Source organism: Eubalaena glacialis, chromosome 8 (assembly GCF_028564815.1).
Source record: "Eubalaena glacialis isolate mEubGla1 chromosome 8, mEubGla1.1.hap2.+ XY, whole genome shotgun sequence".
NCBI lineage: Eukaryota > Metazoa > Chordata > Mammalia > Artiodactyla > Balaenidae > Eubalaena > Eubalaena glacialis.
The window spans coordinates 107,564,943-107,573,869 of NC_083723.1; the positions used below are offsets into that span (position 1 = coordinate 107,564,943).

Sequence of the window (8,927 nt, forward strand, 5' to 3'; positions counted from 1 at the left end):
GTGTGTCTGTGAGGATGTCTCTGGATGAGATTGGCAGGTTAGTATCTGAGTCAGTAGACTCAGTAAAAGAAAATGCCTTCACCAGTGTGGGTGGAGATCACCCAATCCATCTGAGGGCCTGGAGAGAGCAAAAAGGTGGCAGATTTGCTGTCTCTGCTCGAGCTGAGACATCAATCTTCTCCTGCCCTTGGACGCAGGACATGGGTGCTCCCACTTCTCAGGCTTTCAGACTAAGACCAGGACTTGGGCCATCTGCACCCGCCCACTCCCATTCTCAGACCTTCGGCCTCAGGCTAAATTACCCACCAGCTTTCCTGGTTCTGCAATTTGCAGACAGAAGATCATGGGGCTTCTCGGCCTCCATCATGGCATGAGCCAATTCCTATAATAAATTTCCTCTTCCATATACATTATATATCCTATTGGTTCCATTTCTCTGGACATCCTGACTAATACACTGAGAGAAGATGAGCAGGGGCCACTCCTGGGGAAAGGGGAGCACCTGCCCCAGCTCGCAGCCCCAAGCTGTGCCCTGAGCCACTGCACTGTTGTCTTAACCTCAGTCCCTCTGGGAAAGCCTGAGACCTGGAGCTGGGTGGTGCATTTTGGGAAGTGATCCCAGAGCACAGGAGGGGGGGATTGAAAAGAGTGAATGGGGAAGGAGGACAGGCCAATCCAAGGATGAGTTTTCAGGCTGGTCGCTGCTGTGGCAGCCGGGGCTCCGTCCTGCTGGGAGCCTCTGAGGAGCACACAGAATGTGTCTCCGAATTATCCCCAGGAACAAGAGGACAGCATTTATCAAGCAGCTCCCCTCCCCCATTGTGGCAAAGCTTATCTTATCACCAGTATGAGTGTCCGGAGGGCCTGCCCTGGTCACAGAGGAGCCCTGGGGCAGAATGGTCACAGGTGCCTCTTACAGGTGCTGTCAGATGCCACCGGGGCAAGGCTGGTGCTGCAGCCAAGGCTGGGTCTGGGTGGAGAGCATGTGAGGCCAAGGTGCTGCCCGGAGTCCTTACTATTGGCACTTCGCTCCTAGTTTCTCTCCCTGCAGGCCTGTCTCACTTCTTCTCCAAGCAGACAGCTGGCCTCTGGTAGGTGGGTGCAACCTCGGCTCATTAGTCTTTATTTCCTCCACGATGCCCAGTGTGCTGGTATAACAACCCCACCTTTTCTGCTCCTGGCACCAGGGGTGGTCTCTACATGTGCCGATGCCTTTAATCCAAGTGGGAGCCCTGTGCTAACGCTTTATGCACGATGACACGGAGGCTAAGAGGTTTAGGGACCAGTGCAACAGAGCTAAGGTCAGAATCCAGGCTGGCGCTGTACAGGGGCCCAGAGCCTCCTCAGGGCTGGCTGAAGGGGGAGCCCCAGCTGCTTCTGTCTGGACCACGGAGACCAGCGGGAAGCAGGAGGGAGGTGTCCTTTACTCAGAGGAAACGGCTAGAAGCTGAACAAAGGCCCAGAGGCAGGAGAGCCTGGGCTTGTATAAGGAAGAGCAGTTTGGCTAAGTGTCGAAAATTTGTGGGTGGCACTCCTAAATGAGTTGCCGTTTGGAGAGGGGTGAGGGGAGGAGGTGGCAGCAGGGGTGATTTTTTTTTCTACAACTAGTTGGCAGTGGGTGGGGGAGCTTGTGTTGGACTTTTAAAATTTTTATTTATTTATTTATTTTTGGCTGTGTTGGGTCTTCGTTTCTGTGCGAGGGATTTCTCTAGTTGCGGCAAGTGGGGGCCACTCTTCATCGCAGTGCGCGGGCCTCTCACTGTCGCGGCCTCTCTTGTTGCGGAGCACAGGCTCCAGACGCGCAGGCTCAGTAGTTGTGGCTCACGGGCCCAGTTGCTCCGCGGCATGTGGGATCCTCCCAGACCAGGGCCCGAACCCGTGTCCCCTGCATTGGCAGGCAGACTCTCAACCACTGCGCCACCAGGGAAGCCCCTTGTGTTGGACTTTTAAAGCCCCTGTCACACTGCAGTCTCTTTGAGGGCAGGAACCCCTGCTTCTCCTTCTTTGTGTGACAGAGGATTAGAGAGACACCTCTCCCCACCCCCTGCCCACTCCCGGCCGTGTGCATGGGTGTGTGTGTGCCCTTCATCATGGACGTGGTGGGTGGAACGTTAAGCCGGGGTGGTGGCCACTCCTGGCTGGCCCTTTCAGCATATCCCCTGGTTACACTCTCTCTCCTATCCTAACCCACCCACCAGACTACCCTCACCCCACAGCTCAAGGGGCGGCTCCACCCACTTGTCATCACTTCCATTACTGGTTTTCAGCAAAGAGCCTAACAGTCCTTGGGGACTCCTCTATGGCGTCACGCAGGAGCAGAAGGGTTGTTCTCTCTGTAGATTCCTACCAGCTGCCACCCTCCCCGGGCTCTCACAATTCAATGGCACCAGGAATGGAAGAGAGGAGAGAGCCCCTGACCCGCGGCCTCGTTGGCCCTTGGCCTTTGGCGTTGGAGGTATGATTTGTCCTTGGTCTCCCTCCTGCGTGTCCCTCCTGTGACTTCAGCAAATTCTCTGTCCTCACAAGCAACTGCCTTATGGCCCACCTCCTTCAGCCGGCCCTGGTCTCAGGCTCCTGGCTCTCACCCCTCCCCTCCAACCCCACCTCCAACAGGTAGCCACGGCTAACAGCGGTATGTATTTGTGATATATATTCAAAACCAGAAGCATACGATGTGTATCCCTGTGCAAATTGCTCCCTCACCTCAATAATATCACGGCCACCTTTCCGTGGACTGTGTATGGACCCGACTCATTCTTTTAAATGTCAGTACGTGCACGTAATGTAATATTTTGAACAAGTTCTCTTCCCATTATTTATTGAGAAACTGTCATGGGCAAGGCTATATTCTGGGGACGAGAATGTACATTCTAGTAAAGGAGACAGGAGGTATAAAAGTAATTAAATAAATAAGCAGCAGCATTATGGATGATGTTAAGTGTTGTGAGGAAAATAAAACTGGGGGGGTTTGAGAAAGGAGGTGACATTTGACAACTCAGATACAAACTTCAGGATAACAAGAAAGATGCATACTTGGGCCATGTCCAGTGTGGGGCTGGGACACACCCTGCTGATGGCACCTTTGAGCCCATGGGATGGAGATGGTGGAGATGGTGATGGGTGAGCCCCGTGGCGCTAGTCTTCCCTCTTATTCAGTGTCCTCAGGGGCGGTGGCAGCTGTCCAGGCCCAGGGACAGATGCAGAGGCCCACATCCCCTGTGGCTGAGCCCTTTTTCACAGGCCCGCCAGGTGCAGCTGTAGTACCGCCTCACTCCTGTGACCTCTTCACGTAACAAATGGACTTTCTTCTTTGAAAAACTGAATAAAATGCCTAGCCTGCCTCTGCTTTTACAAGATACTGTATGTGAAAGGGCTTGAAGGAAGGAAAGTTTCAGAAAAAAAAAAAAAAGAGAGGAAATTCTCTCTGTTTTCTAGGTCTGCTGTAACAAAGTATCACAAACTGGGTGGCTTAAAACAGTAGAAATTTCGTGTCTCACAGTTCTGGAGGCGAGAAGTCTGAAATCAAGGTGTTAGTAGGTTGGTTCCTCCTTAGGGGCTCAGAGGAAGAATCTGTTCCTCTAGTCACTGGATTAGGGCAACCCTAATGCCCTCATCTTAACTTGATCTCATCTGCAAAGACCCTATTTCCAAATAAGGTCATAGTCACAGGTACTGGGGGTTAGGACTTGAATATATCCTTTTCAGGGGACACAATTCAACCCCTAACAGTATCTAATGTCATCTTCATCATTAGCATCATCATTGTCATTATCATCACGAAAAAATCAGTGTTAAAAAACAAACACCAGGAGCTTCCCTGGTGGCGCAGTGGTTAAGAATCTGCCTGCCAATGCAGGGCACACGGGTTCGAGCCCTGGTCCGGGAAGATCCCACATGCCGCGGAGCAACTAAGCCCGTGTGCCGCAACTACTGAGCCTGCGCTCTAGAGCCCGCGAGCCACAACTACTGAAGCCTGTGTGCCACAACTACTGAAGCCCGCGTGCCTAGAGCCTGTGCTCTGCAACAAGAGAAGCCACCACAATGAGAAGCCTGCGCCCCGCAACAAAGAGTAGCCCCCGCTCGCTGCAACTAGAGAAAGCCCACGTGCAGCAGCAAAGACCCAATGCAGCCAAAAATTAAATAAATGAATAAATAAATTTAAAACAAACAAACAAACAAACAAAAACAAACACCAGGGCTTGGGTCACGCCCCAGCGGAGACGGTGCGCATGCGCACTTGCTCCGTAAGGCCCTGGAAGTGGTGGAGCCAACCTGCCGCCACACCTGCGGTGCTCTCCGGATCTGACAGTTGTCCGTGAGGCAGCAGTTCCTTGGCGTCAGGGTTGTCGCGTAGGAGATAAAGTCGGAGGAGGTGAACGAACCTCTAGAACGAGCCCCTGGCAGGGAAATTATCTTCCTCTTCTTCCCGATGCACAGAACCAAAGTGGGCTTGAAGGATCGCCAGCAGCTCTACAAGCTGATCGTTAGCAGCTCTACAAGCTGATCATTAGCAGCTCTACAAGCTGATCGTTAGCCAGCTGCTCTATGACGGCTACATCAACATTGCTAATGGCCTCATCAATGAAATCAAGCCTCAGTCTGTCTGTGCACCCTCGGAGCAGCTCCTGCATTCATCAAACTAGAAATGAAACAACTGTGTGCATGGAGAAAGGTCCAGAAGAATTCATACCACCATGTTAACAGTATCTCTAGGTGATATAATACAAGGAATGGAAAACGATGATGCTGCAGTTCACTATGCAATTGGTCCGTCAGATACAGTTGCCCCTGGCACAGGAATTGACCTGGAGTTTGATGCAGATGTCCAGACTATGTCCCCAGAGGCTTCAGAGTACGAAACATGCTATGTCACATCCCATAAAGGACCATGTCGTGTAGCTACCTATAATAGAGACAGGCAATTAATAGCTACTGGATCTGCTGATGCTTCCATAAAAATACTTGACACAGAAAGAATGTTGGCCAAAAGTGCCATGCCAGTAGAGGTCATGATGAATGAGACTGCACAGCAGAACATGGAAAACCACCCAGTGATTCCAACTCTTTACAACCACATGGATGAAGTCACGTGTCTCGCTTTCCACCCAACAGAACAGATCCTCGCCTCTGGTGAAAGGGATTATACTCAAATTATTTGATTATTCCAAACCATCTGCAAAAAGAGCCTTCAAATCCATTCAGGAGGCTGAAATGTTACGCTCCATCTCTTTTCATCCTTCTAGAGACTTTATGCTTGTTGGGACTCAGCAGCCTACTCTTCGACTTTATGATATCAACACATTTCAGTGCTTTGTCTCTTGCAGTCCTCAAGATCAATACACTGATACCATATGTTCCGTTAATTACAATCCTAGTGCCAGTATGTATGTGACTGGTAGCAAGGACGGCTGCATCAAATTATGGGATGGTGTTTCAAATTGATGCATCACAACTTTTGAGAAAGCACACGATGATGCTGAAGTTTGTTTTGCCATTTTTTCCAAAAATTCAAAATACATTCTGTCAAGTGAAGAAGACTGTAGCTAAACTTTGAGAAATATCAACAGGGCAAACCCTGGTCAGATACACAGGTGCTGGCTTGAGCAGACGGCAGGTGCACCGGACGTAGTCCGTCTTCAACCACACGGAGGACTGCGTGCTGCTGCCTGACTAGAGGACCATCAGCCTCTGCTGCTGGGACTCAAGAACGGCCGAGCGCTGGAACCTGCTCTCCCTGGGCCACAACAACATCGTACACTGTATCGTGCAGTCGCCCACCAACCCCGGCTTTGTGACCTGCAGCAACGACTTCGGGGCGCGGTTTTGGTACCAGAGGTTGACCACGGACTAGAGCCGCTGCGTTAAATAGGGTTCTTTTCTCGAGGACTCTGCCCCTCCTTCCCCTTGTGTCCCATCACCAGCTTCAGTAGTAAGTCATTGTACCATCTTTGGCAGTTGTGCTGCCACCTCTACGTCCTTCTGGGATTTGTACGAATCTTTTTTTACCTTGATGGAGAATCATGGTGGAAAAAGTTGGAAACACAGATCTGTGCGGTTGTTCTGCACCCACTGATTATTACATGGTGATTTTCATCGGTTTTGTAAATACAGGACTTGCTATTTCTCTTGATCATTTGAAGAAGGATAGAGTATTAAAGTGCTTTCTAGATCTCAAGTGGATCTGTCATGAAAAAAAAAAAACACCAAAATGCATTATCAGCAAACTGGATATGCCTGTTTTTGTGTGGGTGGTAGTCTGCTGTGACATGACAAAGGCAGTGACAGATTTGCAGGAACCCGGGAGAGACAAGACTTAGGTCCTGCTTGGCGCTTCTCAAACAGCAGTGCACACATGAACCACCTCGGGCTTGTAAAAATGCAGACCCTTGTCAGTAGGCCTGGGGCAGCCCTATATTCTGCATTTCTGTCAAACTCCCAGGTAACGCCTCTACCACTGGTCCGTGGACCACGCTGTGAGTAGCAAGGGTCTGATGGATTTCCACCATACAGGCCTCCGCTCTGCCTAAGGCCCAAGCATTGGTCACCTTTGAAGAACCTCACCCTCTTTCTCCCATGACCTTCATGATTTCAAGAGCCAGCCTGGAAGGCTTCACACGTGTCACTTCCCACTTAGGTGGTCCCAGCTGTGATGTCTTTCCCTTCCTAACCCGTTCCTCACATGGCACGCTGTCTTTCCTTAGCCTCACATTAGTATTCTAGTGGACGGCCTCACTGACGGTGGAATGCACTGGGGGAGCCCAGAGGAAACTTAGCTGAAAGGAGGCCTGTAAACACCACAGAGCACAAAACATATTCAGCCAAAAGACCCCCATTCCTGGACCCCATCCAGACTCGTCCCTTTATTATTTTTGTTCTCTTTCCTCTTTTACTAGACCTTGCCTGAAAACAGCCTGGGCGTTGCTAAGGTAACGCTGTAGAGCCTCCCCCCAATACATCATTGTTTAATTCCAGCAGCAGCAGCCCAAGGAATTTGCTATTTGTTTAAGAGATGAAAGCCACAAACTTCCACACATTCTTCTCCAGTTTCACTCCCCTCGAACTGTATGGCCCAGTCAGAGCGGAGCACATTGGGTGGAGTGGACTCATGGGACCCAACAAAATAATGGGTGCTTGAGAATGGTCCTCATCACCCAAAGAGAGAGAAAGAGAGAGCTGGGATTTCTCTTGACGGGGCACCAGGGGCGATAACTGTCCTCACTGAGGGTCTGAGATGGGCATGGTGGGAAAGGAAAGCCTCTCAGCTATGTTCCCTCCCAGCCTCAGATCTGGAAATCACACTTCCCTCGGGGCCTCGATTTCACAGACTGTGACTCTAGGAAGGGTACCTGAAATCCCACGAGCAGCACACCTAACCTGTGCGAAAACACATGGGATGTAGTTCAGGGCGCAGAGGTGTTTCAGGAGCACATACAGCCCCATTTAACGAGCTTTATCAGGAAACCACTGTGGCTTGAGGGCCTGTGAGGTAGGTACTGGGGACACAGTGTGCATAGCCCTGGATCTGCAGCTTCTTACCAGCAGGAGCATTGATCCGACTCTGCTCTGCTGCCACTGACGGAATGATTTCTCTCTCGGTCCTTGCTTTTCTTTGTCATTCCGCTTCTCTCACGGACAACCCACTTGGCTCCCCCTCTGTGTCGCATCCAAACTCCCTAAGCTGATGAATTTGATTGGTTCAAGTATCACTAGCTCTAGGCCTAAGCTATCTCATAAGACACCTGGCTGACCAATAGAGAGGCAGCCCCTGGTCAGGGGCTCACCCTTGGGTCCAATCAGCTGTAGCCCACCTACCATAGCTCATGTGGTGCAGCATGGCATCTTTAAAGGGAGCTGCGGTTATAGGAGGTCTTCGGAGGCCTGTTTATCCGCCCAGTGTGAGCTACACGATAAAGTGATGCTTTCAGAAGAGTTCTGGGGAGAGAGCAAGATGTCTAATGAGGAGGCTTGATTGAATTTTGTGGTGTGTTGTGGTGTGTGATATAATCTGTCATCCCACTGAGACTTTGGTGAAATGTACATCGCTCACCAATGCTTCTGGTGTTAGACATGTGTTTTTTTTTTTTTTTAATTAATTCTTATTGGAGTGTAGTTGCTTTACAATGTTGTGTTAGTTTCTACCGTACAGCAAAATGAGTCAGCTATACGTATATATATATCCCCTCTTTTTTGGATTTCCTTCCCATTTAGGTCACCACAGTGCAGTAACTAGAGTTCCCTGTGCTCTACAGTATGTTCTCATTTAGTTATCTATTTTATACATAGTATCAATCGTGCATGTGTGTCAGTCCCAAACCCCCAATTCCTCCCCCTCACCCCCTAGACATGTGTTTTTGAAGGTTGGCTGTGCTCACTCTGACCTCCAGGAAGACAGATTTAGAACAGAAGCTGCCCCCCAGGGGCCCAGACACAATCTGTTACCTATAGAAAACGTGAGAAGTTCGGCAGCCAATGGAAGGAGAAAATAGGATCAATCTACTGAAGTATCAGGATCATCCGTACACACGGACAGACACAGTGAGACAGAGATAGAGATCTCCAAAAGACACATACCCAGAGAGATACATACAGAGAGACACAACACATATAGCGGCACACTCACACCCACCGAAACAAGGAGAGCTCTGAAGACAGCTTACGGCTCAAGTGTGGTGGAAGTGAACACTGCATACAGGAGGGCGAGGCTGTCTAGCACAAAAAGAAGAAAAGAACCATCTTTCTGGATGCTCAGGAAGTCATGGTAAAGTAGTCGCTGAACTCATCTTCAGGAGAGGACAGGGTGAGTGCTATGGCTGGGTGATTCAATATAATCCCTTTTCATAGGAAGATATGTCCCTCAAAGTTGAAAAGCAAAAAAAAACCAACCCCAAAAAGCAGTTGTAGACAGGTTTTTGGAGAAGTTGCCAGAA

At 49.9% G+C, this 8,927-nt stretch overlaps 1 pseudogene; it reads left to right on the forward strand.

Annotated features, from left to right (window-relative positions):
- The first annotated feature begins 4,429 nt into the window (after nucleotides 1-4,429).
- LOC133096467 (cleavage stimulation factor subunit 1-like) lies at nucleotides 4,430-5,851 on the forward strand (annotated as a pseudogene).
- The last annotated feature ends 3,076 nt before the right edge of the window (nucleotides 5,852-8,927 follow it).